The sequence below is a fragment of the Oryzias latipes genome, chromosome 7 (genome assembly GCF_053564925.1).
Source record: "Oryzias latipes strain Hd-rR chromosome 7, Olatipes_Hd-rR_3.1".
Lineage (NCBI taxonomy): Eukaryota > Metazoa > Chordata > Actinopteri > Beloniformes > Adrianichthyidae > Oryzias > Oryzias latipes.
Genome location: NC_136243.1, coordinates 34,889,877 through 34,906,087, shown reverse-complemented (window position 1 = coordinate 34,906,087; position 16,211 = coordinate 34,889,877). Strand labels below are relative to the sequence as shown.

Genomic DNA, 16,211 nt, shown 5'->3' with positions numbered 1-16,211 from the left:
TTTCTCCCGCAGCGTTCTCTCCAGGTCAAAGAACTCGAAGTCGACTGTTGGAAGGACCAAATATTGTTCCAGATCTCCACTAACAGATTTAGTTTAGACTCCTGAATATCCAGAGTTTTATCAGATCTAGATTGGGAGAATACATTGTAAAGTTTAGAAATTGATTTTGAAGCAGTCAATATTTTAGAATATTGTCAAATTCCATTTCCACATCAGACTAATTGGACAGCTTACATTTAGCATTAGTATATAGTCTCAGCTGCAGGAGTCTATGAAATGTGTTTTTTTTCTAACCCGTATTTGTTTTGCAGAGTCAAAGCTCCTCGTGACATTACTTTTGGTGAGTCGGTTTCATAAGAAAATCATCTAAAGGTTATCAGCTCTTTTCGTATGACATACAGTACAGAAAAAAAGGTCTCATTCAAATGAATGGGAAGAAGATGTGTCCAAACTTTTGGTCTGTACTGGATGTTGATCACCTTTGCCAAATTTTAAGTGCTTGCGACAACCGGACCTTTCCCACCTGACCCATTCATTCCTTATCGGCTAAAATGTGTATAACCTGATGAGTTTTGAAGATGTAGCCCATTTTTTGTTAATCTTGTTTGTTTTTCCGTTTGTTCTGTCGTGTATAAAAACTTTCCAACATACTTCCAGCCCAAATGGATCCGGTGAGAGGTTGATTTTTACCCCAAAGATTTCTCACGTACTCGCAGGAAGTTTTTTTTCAAAGTAGCAAATGAATACACAGCTAACATGCGGCGAAGTCAAAACTATCTATTTTTAAATGTATTTTTTAGATCAATAATATTCTAATCTGTTCCCTGGTACCATAGAATAAAATCCTTGAAAAAATAACAGCAAGTAAATGTAGAGGTCGACCGCTCCACCGCTGCTCCACGGCCGCCTAATGAGTGGTATGAATGTGATAAGAGAAAGAAATAATTTTATCATTAACCTTTCATGGGTTTTAAATGGAATTGCTGACTGAAATCTAATCGTTTGTGTCGTGAAGAAGCAGCAAATTGAAGTCGACAGATTTCCATTTCATCCTTTCAAAGTGATCATATCTGATGCCAATCATGATTACGTAGTGATTTATAGAAGCCTTTGCATTAATTAGAGATTGGTCAGGGATATAAAGACGATATGGTGAGTCAGTTTGTTATTTCCCAGTTCACCTGGAGTTTGGCTCTTTCCTCGTGACCTCCAGCGTCTTTGTGCTCAATCAGCAAAACATCATTGAATTCAGAGGGAAAAAAAATAGTTGGACTTCAGTCAAAGAAAACTGGAATTAAAGGGTATAAAAGTGCAAAATAAAAACCTTTTTATTTTATGAGAGCAACTTCTGTTGTAATGCAATTGTTACACTTCAGTCTGAATAAAGAGGAAAGTCTGCGCCGTGCACTGAATCCCAGAGCCAGACTGCCTGAAAGTCTGAGGCTGACAAGACGGGAATCACGTGGAAGGTGACCTTCCAGACCACCGGATCTGCAGGTAAATCCATTTAACTGTGACCCAAAAGTTGCTTAATTACGTTCTACAGTGTTTTTATGTGTTACTTTTTGGCATTTTCAAATACACATCTTTAATTATTGACCTAATAGGTCAAATTACAGGGGAGATATTTACAGAAACGAAATCCTAACGTGTTTTTTTTTTCTCAACAGAAAGAAACATTCATTTGTATTCACTTTGCGCATCACAGTGGGTTTCCGCCTTGAAGGAAGCCCCCCCTCAGCTGAAGGTAAACAGCTGCTCGGTCATCACACTTTATCGGCTCTGACAACTGGTTGGTTCATTTGACCGCCCTGGTTTTTCCTTTTCCCGATTTGATTTTTAGTTAAGTTAGTGTTTAAATAATATTTCTTGAGCTGTAAATTAACATGAATTAAGAAAATTATTCTGTCCTTAAGGCATCATTTAAATTTATTGAGGTTTAACGAACATACTGTCATGAAAGCTTGAAAGTGGAGGCCCAGTCGTAGGTTTTAGTAGATTATGTGAACACTTCTGTGCCCTACTCTGAAAACAGAATAGGTTCATCCATGTAGGGTGTATTTAACAAAATCTCTACTGTTAAATTTAACTTGAACTTTAACTTGCCCTAAAACAGGTGGTTTCCAGATTTGGTCTGTTTGCTCATCTGCTGGACAAGACAAAAAACACACAAATATAAATACCTTTTTTTTTATACCTAACTCCTTCAAAAAATTAAAGTTTTTTAGATAAAAAATATTCTGTAACTGGTTCAGGAGGTAGAGCAGGTCGTCCAATGACGGTGCGGCTCCACTGGTGTGTGAATGTGCGTGAATGTCCCGGTGATGGTCAGACGGGCCGTTGGTGCGAACTGTCTGCCCCGGGGCAGCTGAGGCGACATCAGTAGCTACCATCACCAAGTATGAATGAGGAGTGAATGAATAATGGACACTGTAAGAGCTTTGAGCACCAAGAAAAAGCGCAGATAAATTGACTCCATTATTATTGCTATTAATATTATTAAGTAAATAATCAATGCATTTCAGACAATCCAAAAAATCCTTAAGTTCTGTGAAAAAAAAACTATGTTTTTTTCAAAGGAACAAAAAGGACAAATCTGATTATTTGCAAACTCCTTCATGAGGTGGTTGAGCTTGTGGTCATTTTACAGGCCGTCACATTAACTTTGTTAAAAACCACAGACTTTGGTCTGAAATTTATATTTTTAGCAACAGAAGTTAAACATGTACTTTCAGCACATACGTTTACATCAAACATTCAATGATGGTGAAGCTTTCATTTTGACTTGACAACAAATTACATCTCACTCTATATGCTAATAAAAACATTACATTTTTCATTACCAAACACGACATTGTGGCTTTCTGTGGGTTTTTGGTTCTTTGCATGACAACAGTTTCTTTTCCATTATGACCTCCAAACTTTCCCTCTGACCTTGAAGATACAACATTTTCTGTTCATTCTTTTCCTCTGAAACAGACAAATCCAAACAGATTTGCTCTTCTCTGCTTTGAAAATGAGGGTTTTAATTTCACATTAATATATAAAAATAAATTTTTCCAAGCTGTTGCTTTCATTGGCACACATTTTCCTATGTTTCCATGCTGCAAATACACAACTTAAGTTGTCTTAACCCTTGTGCTATAGGCACTTTAACATTGGGAGTAGGGTCATCTAGACCCACTAGACAGTGCTCTGAACCTTTTTTCTTCAATGATTTGTGATCTTCACTGGTGTCCATGGATTACATGAAATCTTTCCACCTTCATCCACCTTTGTCATGGTAGGGAGAACACGTCAATGGAAGGGAGGGGTCATAGGATGGTACAAGGGTCATGGAGCAACGCAACAGGAAAAACAACCCAAACTTGAACTAAAACTGAAACATTTCATAATGACCAAGTTTTTCTAACCAATTAAAAAGGATTAGCAAATAATGACTTTGTTTGTAGGACTCCGTGTATTATAAAAAAGAAAAAAGGGAATTAATAGGAATGATTGCATTAAAACCAACACGATTAAACATTTCCTCAAAAAAATGAAAAGTCAAAATCAATGTTTTTGAGATTTTAATTGACTTAAAGTCACAGTCATTTTAAGCTAAACTCTATGAATGTTACTACATGCTCCCAGCATATTAGATGAATGTGATTAAACCACACTGGAGGGGTGGGGTGTAACACAAAAGGAGACCTTAAGAAGGCCGTGTGGGTCTGGAGCACAATTATCGCTCATCCATCTTTAATATCTCATTCATTCTCTCCATCTCTACCAACAGAGGGGTTCTCACCTTGCAATTATTATCACAGCCGGGGTCTAAATTGGAGGAATTGGATCTTCTGGCCTTCAAAAATGATTATTGTGGATTTAAAAAAAGGGATGGAACAAAAGAAAGTTATTTGTTATTTGTATCGCAGTGGATTAAAATCAGCACTAAATGTTAAGTTATGACATAACTGCATCGGGTTCAAAGCTTTTCTTCCTCAGTATTTGTGTTTGCTTTGCTGAAACACAATCAAAGATGGAAATCGAGCTGTGTGTCGTTAGGCCAAGTTGTCATGGAAACCACATTTTCAAGTCTGTGCTCGGAGCTTGACAGGAAAGCAGACAGGTTATAAAGATGAGCATGAACGTCTTTTTTATCAAAACACGCTTTTCCTCCTTAACATTTTTGCTTTCGAGGAATCAAATGAGTTTCTTCAATTTGTTTAAATGCTGTCTGTGGTTTTATGGTCTGAGGGCAGGCGGTTAGCTGCTGCAGGTGTTGGTGACGCTGCTAGATGTGGCTAGTTAGCTAAAATCTGTGACATGCCGTGAGGTTGATGGCAGGTGAGGCACCGACTCCTTGGAGTCAGATTTACAAGTTCAAGAGCTGAATATTTCAGCATCCATCCAACAGCAGGTAACAGCATTGAAGATACACACAAGAATATTCGTAACTATTTCTGGTATTTTTCCAACTTCTAATTCTGGAGCTTTAATCGGTGTTATGAAATGTTGTCTGTGAAAATGATCATAAAATTATTTCTTTTAGGCGTAAAATTGAGTTTTTCCACTTACTCTCATGTTATTTAATAAAAAAAAAAGATTGAAAACCATTTTAGGCCCTTCCTTTTTGAAGGCCCAGTTTTATGAATAAATGTAATTGCAAACTTAACCACAGTCGTGCTCATGGACAGTGCCAGTTCTGTGCTGTTGTACACGTGCAGCAGTCATTTTGTCATATAGATAATAACTGTATGAAAATGTGTGGTAAAACCAGTGTTGCTACATGTATCAACTGGTGACTGAATGTGTTTAGTGTAACATCCTTAAATGTTAATTTTGTTTTGTCTTTGGTTTTTATAGTTTTTTTATTAGCAGTAAATTAAATGATGCTGTTTGTTTTTCACAGTAAAGCAGACGATTGCCTTGATGAAGGCTTTGCCAGACATGTTCCCATCACATGTCGCTCCACTCAAGAATTTAGGACATTCAAGTGAGGTGATGTTTCACATCCTTAAGTAAGATATTTACGGGCAAACAACAGGATTTAATCTTACTTGATTTATAGTTTTTTGTTTATGGCATTGTTTTTCTTTTTGTGTTTCAGTCTGCAGAACACCCCAACACCTTTTTCAATCAAGACCACTCGAGTCCTGTGGTGATCGTCTGTGAAACCAACTGCATACTAGCCATTGGAACCATGCCTGTGCTGATCTTCCCAAAGGAGGACATATATGATAGCGTGATGTATATCATGGCATGTTACACCTTTCATCTGACATATCCCAAGTGCATCGCTACACTCCTATCTGTGCTGCAGACAGAAGTCCTTATGGACACTATCCATGCTCGAGACATGACTTCCTCATACAAAAAAGTAGGCTTGTCCTACTCAGTAATAATTTTCCCATGTTACAATGTTACTGTGTTGAAATGTTGCCTGTTTGGCGTTTCATTTTACACATTCCTGTGTGATCCTCATTTTATGTAAATTACAACACTATGAAAAAAGAATAGTGTTAACTGTTCCCTTATTATCCAGAAAAGCACTATAGTTTTTTTTAGTATATTTCGCTGGTTTCAATAAATACATCCCTAGTAGTTTGCATGACGTCAAGATAACCTTAGTAGCAAAATCTTAATTAAAGAATTTTTTTTCAACATTTTAAGGAAAATAATCTTATAAATTCTATTTATATAAGTAAAAATTTGCTTTATATTAGGAAAAATAAACTAATATAAAGGTATATGTGAGTCTATGAGGTTAGATTTTGTTACTTTTTTTGAAAAGTCTAGACTAGCCACATTTTCTTGTTCTGTTGGCAGTTAATTTCTTTATTTTAAGCAATATTTACTTTATTTTTGTACTTTTTTTCCTTGTTTTTAAAGCAGACGTTTTGTAGTGTGCGTCAATCCTTCTCCACAAAAAGTTCTATAATCTGTTGGAAAAGTCTTCCTTATTTTCCTTTAGTTTATCAATCAATCAAACTTTATTTATAAAGCACTTTTCATATAAACGTATATCACAAAGTCCTTTACATTAAAACAAAACAAAATAAATAATATAAAAACAAGCATGAAAATTAAAATACACTGGCAATAAATAAATAAATAAATAAATAAATAAAAATAGGGCCCCCCTCCCCATATCTACACAACCCCCCCCCCACTTCTTTCACATCTCCCACCCCCTGACTGATGGGGAAAGACAATGAGAAATGAGAAAAATAAGAAATAAGCTGAGCACTAAAACAAGATGTTGGAAACGCTGATAATTGGAATGTCCCTCTCTGTGAACCGCTGCATGACCAGCCAAATGCAGCATCACAGGCGGGGACCGCTCCACCACAGCAAAGAGGTGATGCAGGTCCCCATCCAGAGCCGCAGTGGCTGAACAGCAGGCGACCCAGAGGGAGGGGGTCCAACTGAGGAAACACCGGAATAAAAAGAAATAAAAAAGGAAAAAGAGAACGAAAAAGTAAACATATTGATAAAAGCTATAAACAATAAAGCATTGAGGTAAATTCAAATTAAAATAAAACATTAAAATCTAGAGTAAGTTCATAACAGATAAAATGGATAAATAAAAATAAATAACGTTTAGTGAGTCTCTCCCTCCCAACGGAGATTACAGTCAATGATGAAAGACGTGCTCAGTCTGTTCTGTTTCTGCTGCACCAGTGTAGCTACAAAGCAGCTGTCAGCCCACGTCTGTCCCCTGCTGGCGAGGCTCGCCTCCCCGGCAGCCTTTTCTGGACCCTTACAGTCAGCGCTCTGACGTCACATCTCTGTTAAATTGGATTCCTGCAGTCAGACATGAGGTGAAGCTCCGGAGCCTCACCCAGAGTTTCTGCTCTGTATGTGATTGCACAACACTCAAATTCTGCGATTTTTAACCTCAGGAACTGGGGAAACCACGTCGAGTCAACTAAAAAGGTTTCATTAACACGGATCAAGATAATATTTACTTAACTTACTTTTTTTCTATTTTATCACGATGACAGGTGAGTCCGAGCCTCATTTGCCTCACCTGACCGCATGTCACTGGCTAAATTGCCAAAAAACAATGTGAATCTACTTTGAAAGACACTGTCTGATAATGCAAACTAAATGCGTTCAGTGCTGCAGGGGAGCTAGGTGGCCATCTTTAGCATAAATGTTGTAAAATCAATAAAGCGTGAAAAGACCTTGATGGAGGACCATAAATGTAGTTTATGGCTCTTGCTATTATTGCTGCGATGAGGTCAGGAAGCTTCGGATTCTTTAATCAATCTGTCAAGGAGCTTACTCGGTTTTTGTGTTTACATGCAGGATTAAAGGCATTTTTAGCATATTTGTTGATAAACGTGTATTTTAAATAATTTTAAAGATACAAGGCTATATTTCAAGAAATAAATCAAGCTGCCCCTTTAATTTTGACCCATTTAAAACCCCTTTCAATTAAAGTAAACGAGCCGCTCGGCTAAAAGCCTGACAGCATGACTGCTCAAGAGTCATCAAATGAATTAAGAGGCGTTCGAAAAAACAAAGAGCGTCGGTTACTCAGCACTAAATGCATCTGAAAGTAATTTAGCAAGATCAAAAACAGGTGAATTTTCAGAGTGAATTTGTGTGTGAAGGAGGAATGCTTTAACTGTTGCATGCGTGTTTTCACGATGTTTACTCAGGTGATACCTGCAGAGATTATTAGGACGCGGCGGTCTAAGCTCGCCATCACTAAACCTTGCATGTTAAGCACAACATCAGGGGAGCAGGATTAGTCACTCAAGCTGCACACGACAATCCCACATTTAATTACCACTAAAAATGAGTTTCTGTTTAAGCAGAGTCATGCAAAGAAAAAGAAAAAGAAAAAGACAAATTAAACAAATCGGGGCTTTGATGTGTTCAGGTGTTGTTTTATCGTCAAGAAGAACCGGACAAACATGTGCCTGTGTGTTCATTTGAACTGCGACATGTTGGAAGTTGCAGAAGATGAAGTGCTTTTGACAACGTTGCTAAGCAACACTGGAGTCTTTGCTTTGACAAACTCAAACCTTGGGACACGAGCGGGAAAGCCACCATGTTTGAAGAGCTCTCAGGTCAAGATCGAGTTCCCCTAAACCAAAGACTGACTCGAGTAAAGAAAAAAAGATAAACGCAACAGCTTAAGGTAGAAATGAAAGACGGAAAAAAATGATGATAATAACCAGACAACTTATAAAATATCCCGGTGGTAAATGGCATGTACTAGTATAGTGCTTTTCTAGCTGCCTCAAAGGCCCAAAGTGCTTTAGAGTCACATTCACACTAAGATGCCGGCTGCCAAACACTGGCACCAACCTCCCACCAGAGCCAAGGTGGGGTTCAGTGTCTTGCCCAAGGACACTTCCACATAATGGCGGGCAAAGTGAGAATCGAACCTGCAATCCTCCAATCAGAGGTCAACCGCCCTACTGCTGCACCACGACCGCTCAGTGACCACGTAGAGAGAAAATGCTCAAGCGCATTTTTTTCTGCATTCATGCTGCAGGCGACAGGTCTTAGTGGACACTTCTACAACATGTGATGTGCAGGCGTGTTTTACTGATTTTTTATTTTTTCAACCCCGCCAAATCCTGTAGACTGAATAAGGATCCCGTTAGTGCTGTTCACGTGACACGTGCGCGTTCCTCGCTGCAGCCTGACTGTCAGAAATGAGGAAATTCAACGATCTGAGTGTAGTTTGTGTGGCCGTCCTACAGGCACTTTTGTTTCACGTGGAGTGTCGGGCACATGGTCAGTACTCAGAACTTACTAACGACTAGAGTGTGGCGTAAGGACACCATACGACAGAATCACCTGTACGTTCATGACACACTTAGTCCTTGCACAAAAATGGTATGTTCCATTTTCATGGCGTCCCATGAGCCTCAAAAGAAACTGGGAGACACACCTGCGCTCCCCTCAGGATGCGGCCGCTCCTCTCTACAACCCTCCAGGTACCTGGACAAATAAAAAACGCAGGGGTTTCGGATTAAGTATGGGTGCATTAATGCAGTTACCCATCTGGGTTTCCTTCAAGTGGATCTTGATATTATTAAAATGCAACAAAAACATTTTAATGTGCAGAACAGAGGCTTCTTTTCACTTTTGTCTTGATACAACCTTCAGGTCTTACTCAGAAAAATCAGATGAAGTAGTTAGTTTCTGTTAGTTTTAAAATGTGACATTCTTGCACAGGTCTACAGATTTTTCAAAAGATGGAAAATGAGAAATGACAAGACTTACTTCAATAATATCTTGTACACAGAGATGCTGACTGCAGCAAAAACTGACTGGGTCAGGAAGGCCGCTTGGGGTTTGGAAAAGGCTAACTCCACCTGTTTTCCATTCTTAGTCAGTTACTTCAGTGAAGTGGCTCAGTGTCAGTCCAGAGGGGGTTCTTTGTATGAATAAAAGAAAACCCTCCTCATATACTCTGTGTTTTCAGTACACTGAGCCTGAAAGGGAAGAGAAAATCCAAACACTGCAAACTCTGGAAGGCCGGGAAATCCAGCAAAAGCATTTCTCCTTTCACGATTGGACAGATCATCAATGCGTCTGGTTGACAAACGCATAAACAGAAACTAATCAAACCATAACTTTCTGTGTTTTTGATGGCTCATAGTTACAGCTCGATGTCGTGTCAGACACTATTTTGCACTAGATGTGCTCACAAAACTCACAAAGTGACAAAGTCCCTCATGGTTAAGTTATTCTAGACTCCCTTCATTTATTTATGAGAGACACCAAATAAATTATGTGTCAGGTTGAAGTTGAACAAAATCTTAGCTGCAAGTGGAAACCAGCCTCCCCCTTAAGGGATGGGAAGTATCAACAGTTATTTATGAGCTATTGGTCAGATTCCCATTAAAGATGACAATAAAAGTTTAATTGATAGTAATAAATTAGGTGAAAACTTAAGTACCAGTCTGTGCGCCAAAGGAGAGAATCTCTAGTTGCGAAAAGAAAAGACAAAAAAAGAAAGAAACTGATAGGAAAAAGTCTAGCTGTACTCAATAATTCCTTTTGTAGATCATAGCTGTTATCATCTTTACACAATCACATGATGCATGGCGTTGCACACGCGAGTTTAGACATTTTGTTCTACTAGCAAAGAGTGAAGCACAACAGAAATCAGTAAAAACTCTAGCAGTGTTTCTTTCTAGGTCAAAGAAACTGCGGGTAGAGGTTTTTGGCTCGCCGTTTTGTGCCAGATGTCCTTTCTGGTGCCATTCTGGCAGTACTGGGACACGGACCTTGGCATTCCAGCTGAAAACAGTTTTGTCCCCCACCGTGCCATCGGCCGGGATCATTTAGGGCCTGAAAATCATGCCATGATCACACGGCAAGAAAGATATCAAGATGTTAATAATTCATAGGGGGACTGTAGAGGTTTGAGGTCATCTAAACCTTCAGGAGGACCGAACTTTCTCTGGTTTCACTCCTATGTGAATCAGCGGCGCTGTGTTCAGAATTCAGTTTTTGAACTTTTTTTATTGTAAGGCAGAAAGAAATCCTGTTTTGTTACAGTTGAGGAAACCAAAACTGAAGCAAATGACACTTTTCGGTGCTAAAATGCCTTACGTTGCAGTTTTTTCTGTCAGTTCTGATCTGCATGGTATAGGAGGCTTAATGTTAAAGTTCAGCTACATGAAAAAAATTATACATTTAGGGCAGATGCCAAATGCATCATTAACCCTTGTGCTATCCTGGGCACGTTAATATTGGGAGTTGGGTCATCTAGACCCACTAGACAGTGCTCTGAACCTTTTTTCTTCAATGATTTGTGATCTTCACTGGTGTCCATGGATTACATTCCACCTTTATCCACCTTTGTCATGGTAGGGAGAACACGTCAAGTTTAAAGTGTAAAATGTCTGGATTCTGAGTTTTTACGAGCCACAAGGTTTAAAAAAACCTTTACAGTTAGCGTATTTTGAAACTTTGCTATCAACGAGCACAAAGATTTGAAAGATTTATTTTCAATGAGCATAAACGTGTTTAATTTAAAAAGACATCAAAGTGAACTCTGAAATCTCCAAGGAGTGTTCAAAAAGCTAAAAGCATGAAGGAATGTGAAGGTGACTGAAATGTAAAGAAGCATCTGAAGTGTAAATACCCCCAGGTGTGAACATGATAACTTTCAAAATGCAGTTCTGCTGTCGTCGTGTCTCGTTTCTTTTTTTAACCTCCCTGTCTTGTGTTTGTATTTGTTTTCTTTTTTTAGGTCGGCCTGTTAAAGTGGTTTGATTTTCTGCTTTGCTCGGCGCTGGTCTCTGTGTTTGCTCTCACCTGCTGTCACTGGAGTAAATTTATGGATCCACTTTTCAATTATTCCACACAAGAAATTCTCTGCTGTCGTTTTCTGCCTGCTTTTTCTTCGTTGGGTTCTTTCCATAGAGGTGATTCGTGCTTTAAAGGTTTGTTTTTTTTAATCATGCTTATCCAACAGGCTTTGCTTTATGCCTTCTACTATGATATTAATGACAAAATAATTTATTTTGTCCCCAAAGATTTTAGTTCCTGCACACAGGCTGATAGCGGTTTAGAAGATAAACGGAAAGAACATCGCTGACCTGATTTTCTTCAGATTGGAACCACAGCGATGGGATCAAGGTAAATATATGGACATTTAGACACCAAATTCCACATCTCAATAAATACATTTGAATTAATCTTGATAAATAATCCTGTTTGATGTTCAGAAATACTATTGCTGGCTTGCTTTGGTGAAACCGACATGCTTTCTATGGTGACCCAGAGTAAAACGACATTTCTTCTGCGCAGATATCTTCCTCAACTTGTATTTGTATGAAAATGACCTGTTATTAGACTGCATACATCTATTCACTGCTCAATCTTACAGTGGAATTCCAGCTCATGCATGTGTGCACACCAGCTCTGTAAAGTCTGTTCACTCGGATTTACTCCCCTTTTCTAATGGCTGGCTCGCATCTTTTTGTTTTTCAAAGAAAACTTTTGGAAAGTATTTCAAAGAGGATCTTTGTTCTCCAATCTTATTTAGTTGTTTCGTCATTCCCAGAATTCCCTTGTTCAGAAACAGGATCATTGCCATGCTTGAATGGAAATGAAAACTGCAAGCACTCGCAGAAACGTCTTTGGAGGATTTTACACATGCAGACTGTTACTGCAGCAAATGATCCAGTTTCAGAAACACAATTGTTTTTTTATTTATTTATTTACATTTACGTGTTTCTTGAAGATGATTACTAAAAAAGCAAAGCAGAACAATTATTAGAAGAAATTATCTTTCTCATTGACAGCATTATCTCTGTGAGTCTGGAATAAACAAGTGAGATTTATAGAAACACTAAACTAGCCTTATTAGGGTCTGAGAGTTTATTTTGGTCTAAAGAGTTCAGTTTTGCACGACAGCAGGGTGTTTTCAGGGCTTCAGCAGGTTACTAAGAATCTACTCATGCATTTCACTGAGGCACAGACTCATAACACACTCAGGTTTTTCCTGTCATTGTTAGTCTGAGGAGATGAGAGCAAAGCGTTCCAGTGACACATTGAGATGGATTGTGAGCCAAACTGCGACAAAGAGCCACAAGTCAGAAGAAATGATTAAGAAAACGAGCAGAAAGACAGACCTGTGGCGGGACCGATTTGTCTGCAAGTCGCACAATACCTGAACACCACCGCAGTTTGTGAAAGTTTATGAAAGAAAAAACGACTGCCTCAAAGAGTCATTATTTTTCACGGCTTTTGTGTTTATTTATTCACAGAGAAGTTTCACAAACTCACAACCTGCAGCTCTTAGATAATTAATAAAAGGGGGAAATGTGCCCTTGATGATACCCTTTCAGCGAGTTCAGCTGCTTTCTGTGAGGATCATAATGATATTAGATCCATCATTTACTAAACTCCCTTCGTTGCATAAAGTGCATGAGGACAGTAAGCCCCCTGACTGCTGAGGCCCCCAGCTCTCTGATGACGTCCAGGCCAATTTTCATTCAAGCTACATGCAGGCTGTGTGAGATCTCTGTCTGTTTGCCTACATCTAGTCAAAATTATTCCATAAACCTTTGTATTAAACATAATTAATGTAGAATAATTGCATTATCAAAATAAAAACATAAAAACCAGATATGTTCATGTTGACATGTGACACTTCTGTGTGCAGTTAAAGTCATCGTCACGTATGAAGTAGATTAAGTATATTCATACTTTCTTCAGCTTATTTTGGAGGACCGGGTATCTTAAGACAGTTATTTTTCTTCAGCGGATCACAAATAAAACATGACTGGTTGTTCTCGTCTTCAAATCTCCTCTGCTACCGTTAAGTAAATAAGTCTATTGTGGTTCTGGCTAAAGTTTGCCTGCCTAACCCTTTGTTCTGTTACGCAGTTAGAGGTTCATTCAGGTTGTAGAGAGAGGATTGTCAATACATGACTAACCAGCTCATCCATCCATCCATCCATCCATCCATCCATCCATCCATCCATCCATCCATCCATCCATCCATCCATCCATCCATCCATCCATCCATCCATCCATCCATCCATCCATCATTTTTTTTGTTTTGATTCTTTGAAATAAAAAAAGTCTTAGTTAGTGTTCAACCCTCCACGGACCCGGACAACCTAAAAACAACTACAGGTCAACGCCCCGTACAGGTGCATGAAGGGATGTAACGATTCGTTTTTGTTGTTGCTGCTTTGATTCAACCAGCCAGGACAGATGGGTGTGTCCTTTCAGACCGAGACTCATGACGACTGTCAGACACTGCTTTTCATGAAGACTCACTACACTTCTTGACTGAGCTTAACTACAAGGCTAATGTACACCTATTCTTTCACAGATCTGTGAGGCATTTATATGCCAAGGCTGTAGTGTAAATAAAATTCAATTTATTTACTTTTAGTGAGCAGCAACAGACTGAAGCTCCACGAAAACAGTGGAGAAATGATGAATAATTAAAGAAGATTAAAGTCAGTTGCTTCAAGGTAGAGATAATATCCGAGTTAACTCTTGTGTTCTTAAGGTCAATGTGAGATTAGTTTTCTTTCAGCACATACAGATGTGATGATTCATTAAATCTATCAGAAGAACATGAATGTCATCTTGATTCAACTAGAACTTGCCTCTGGCATCATGATGGGATTTATAGCATGTTTATTTTGGTGATATTTATGCTTTTTGGAGTGTTGTGGCTGAAAAAAGCAAGTGTGATAATTACTCTAATATAGTTCAGTATTGATATTAATCTCAGAATGATCTACATTCAAACAGCGAGGCAGCTTTCCCTCTCCTTAAAGTCTTCAGTAGTGTTTGTTTTAAAGAACAGGACGTCTGTGGAAATCTAAAAAGAACAGAGAAAACATGTTTGTGGTTGGTTTTTGGGCTAAAATGTGACGTGCAACGCTTTTTCTCTGCTAGAACTGGTGCAAGAAAGTGGGGAATTAGCTTCAAACTCCAAAACTAAGCTTTTATTAGAAAACACCCTCAGGTTTTGAGATGTAAAGAAGTAGAGCAAATCCGGGCATCCGTACACAGACAGAAGTCAGAAAGTTTCCTGCTGGTTTAAAAAGCCTGTCCTGGATATCGGGTTCATCCTGCAGCAAAAAAACTATGACCTGGTTTTGGGAAAATAAAGGAAAGCATTCTTTATTCACAAATGTCCATACATCGGGCAGATAAAGTGATTCGGAGAAAGAGTAGGAGTGAAAGCTGGCTGATAAGGCGAAGAAGAACATTATAGATGCTTTGTGAGGTGAGTCTATGAGAGCAGGAGGAAGGAAGTGGGCTTTTAATTGTACAACCTTGCAAAAAGAGAGAGGAAGGGGTTATTTTAAAGGAGGAGAATGTCCTGGAAATAAAGAGTCAGAACAGTTCAGACAATGAAACCAACAACAACAAGTTGGTTTTTTGTTAAAAGGTGTACAGCGGATCAAGAGTGAGTTGGCTGTTCAATGCGAGCTGCAGAATTCAAAGCAAGTGAAGGTCAGTAATAAAAGCTTTCTTTAAGGTCCCACATGTTTAACATACTCCTGAGTTTACTGTGCTGCTACTTGTTTTATGTAGAAATCTTTAAAAATGTGTTTTTCAGTTTCAAGGAAAATTTGAATCCTGTCCATCATCACACCAGCTTTAATTTTCCTTTTGGTTTTCTTGTGAAAGATCTTTTTTTTCCCTCAACATCACAGCTCAGTTTCACAAAAGCCCTCAGCCCTTCAGATCTGAACCCTCAGGTTTTTGGGTTGCCCTCACCGGTGGAGGATCGGGGAGCTCATGAAATCTATGGAAAGAGCGGGCATGTGACTACGCATTAAGCCCATTCTTGATTACGCTAAATCTGGTTTAACTTTCAACAAGCGTTTAATTGTTGTATAAGTTTGCCTCCTTTCACTCCTTTTCAAGCAAAATTTAATTTTATATATATATAATTTAATGTCTAATTATCCTAAGTGCGATACGTTTGTATGAATGTATAACTGATGATTGTAATGTTTTTTGTGTAATATTCTTATTTGATTGCTTGAAACGAACCATTTCAACCATTTCAATTGCTACACATTTTGAGCCTAAATCCCGAAAACGGTCTAACAAAAGTGTGTAGCAATGCATGCACACGAAGGTTGTGGACATGGAAGCCCGTAACAAGCATGTATACACGTTTACATAGACCTTTCAGTGGAAGTGGCCACTTAAACGTACGTTGCAGAAGGCGGTGTAAAGGTGGGAAAGAGGGACAACACATGAATTGCACTGGACCCAACAGAGGCATTGAGAACAGAACGATAGATAAATGATCAAGAATACAGGAGAGGAGAAGTAGATAAGAATAGAGGACAGAACCCCAGTGGACCATCCTTTCCCCAACTTCAAACTTCTAGCAGCCTACTAACAACTAACTGTTGTTGTTAAGTTAAATTCAAACATGTTATTAGTAAGTTGCATCCACCATGGTGCTTAAAGTGGATGGTAATATTAATAACAATAATAGAACATTTACATTTTTATCATATCAAAATGAATTCAATATAGTACATTGTATTATTACTCATATCCACCCGTATGGGTATTTGTGACTAAGACATAAAGTCTTTGTCAGTTGGTTGATTCTGTGAGTTTCCTGCCCGGTCAGCTCTGTGAATCTGACTGTTTTTGGTCCACGTGAAAATGTATGACCTCAAGAGATTAAGAGATGCAAAATCCAAACACAGTCGAGGGGCAGAAAAATCACTGCTGCTCATTCT

General features: G+C 38.6%; 1 long non-coding RNA gene across 1 annotated transcript; it reads left to right on the top strand.

Annotated features, from left to right (window-relative positions):
- Nucleotides 1–2,923: 2,923 nt before the first annotated feature.
- LOC144993875 (uncharacterized) lies at nucleotides 2,924–5,586 on the top strand. Its single transcript, XR_013657155.1, has 3 exons — nucleotides 2,924–4,402; nucleotides 4,895–5,003; nucleotides 5,093–5,586. It is a non-coding gene; the product is annotated as an uncharacterized LOC144993875 (long non-coding RNA).
- Nucleotides 5,587–16,211: the final 10,625 nt, after the last annotated feature.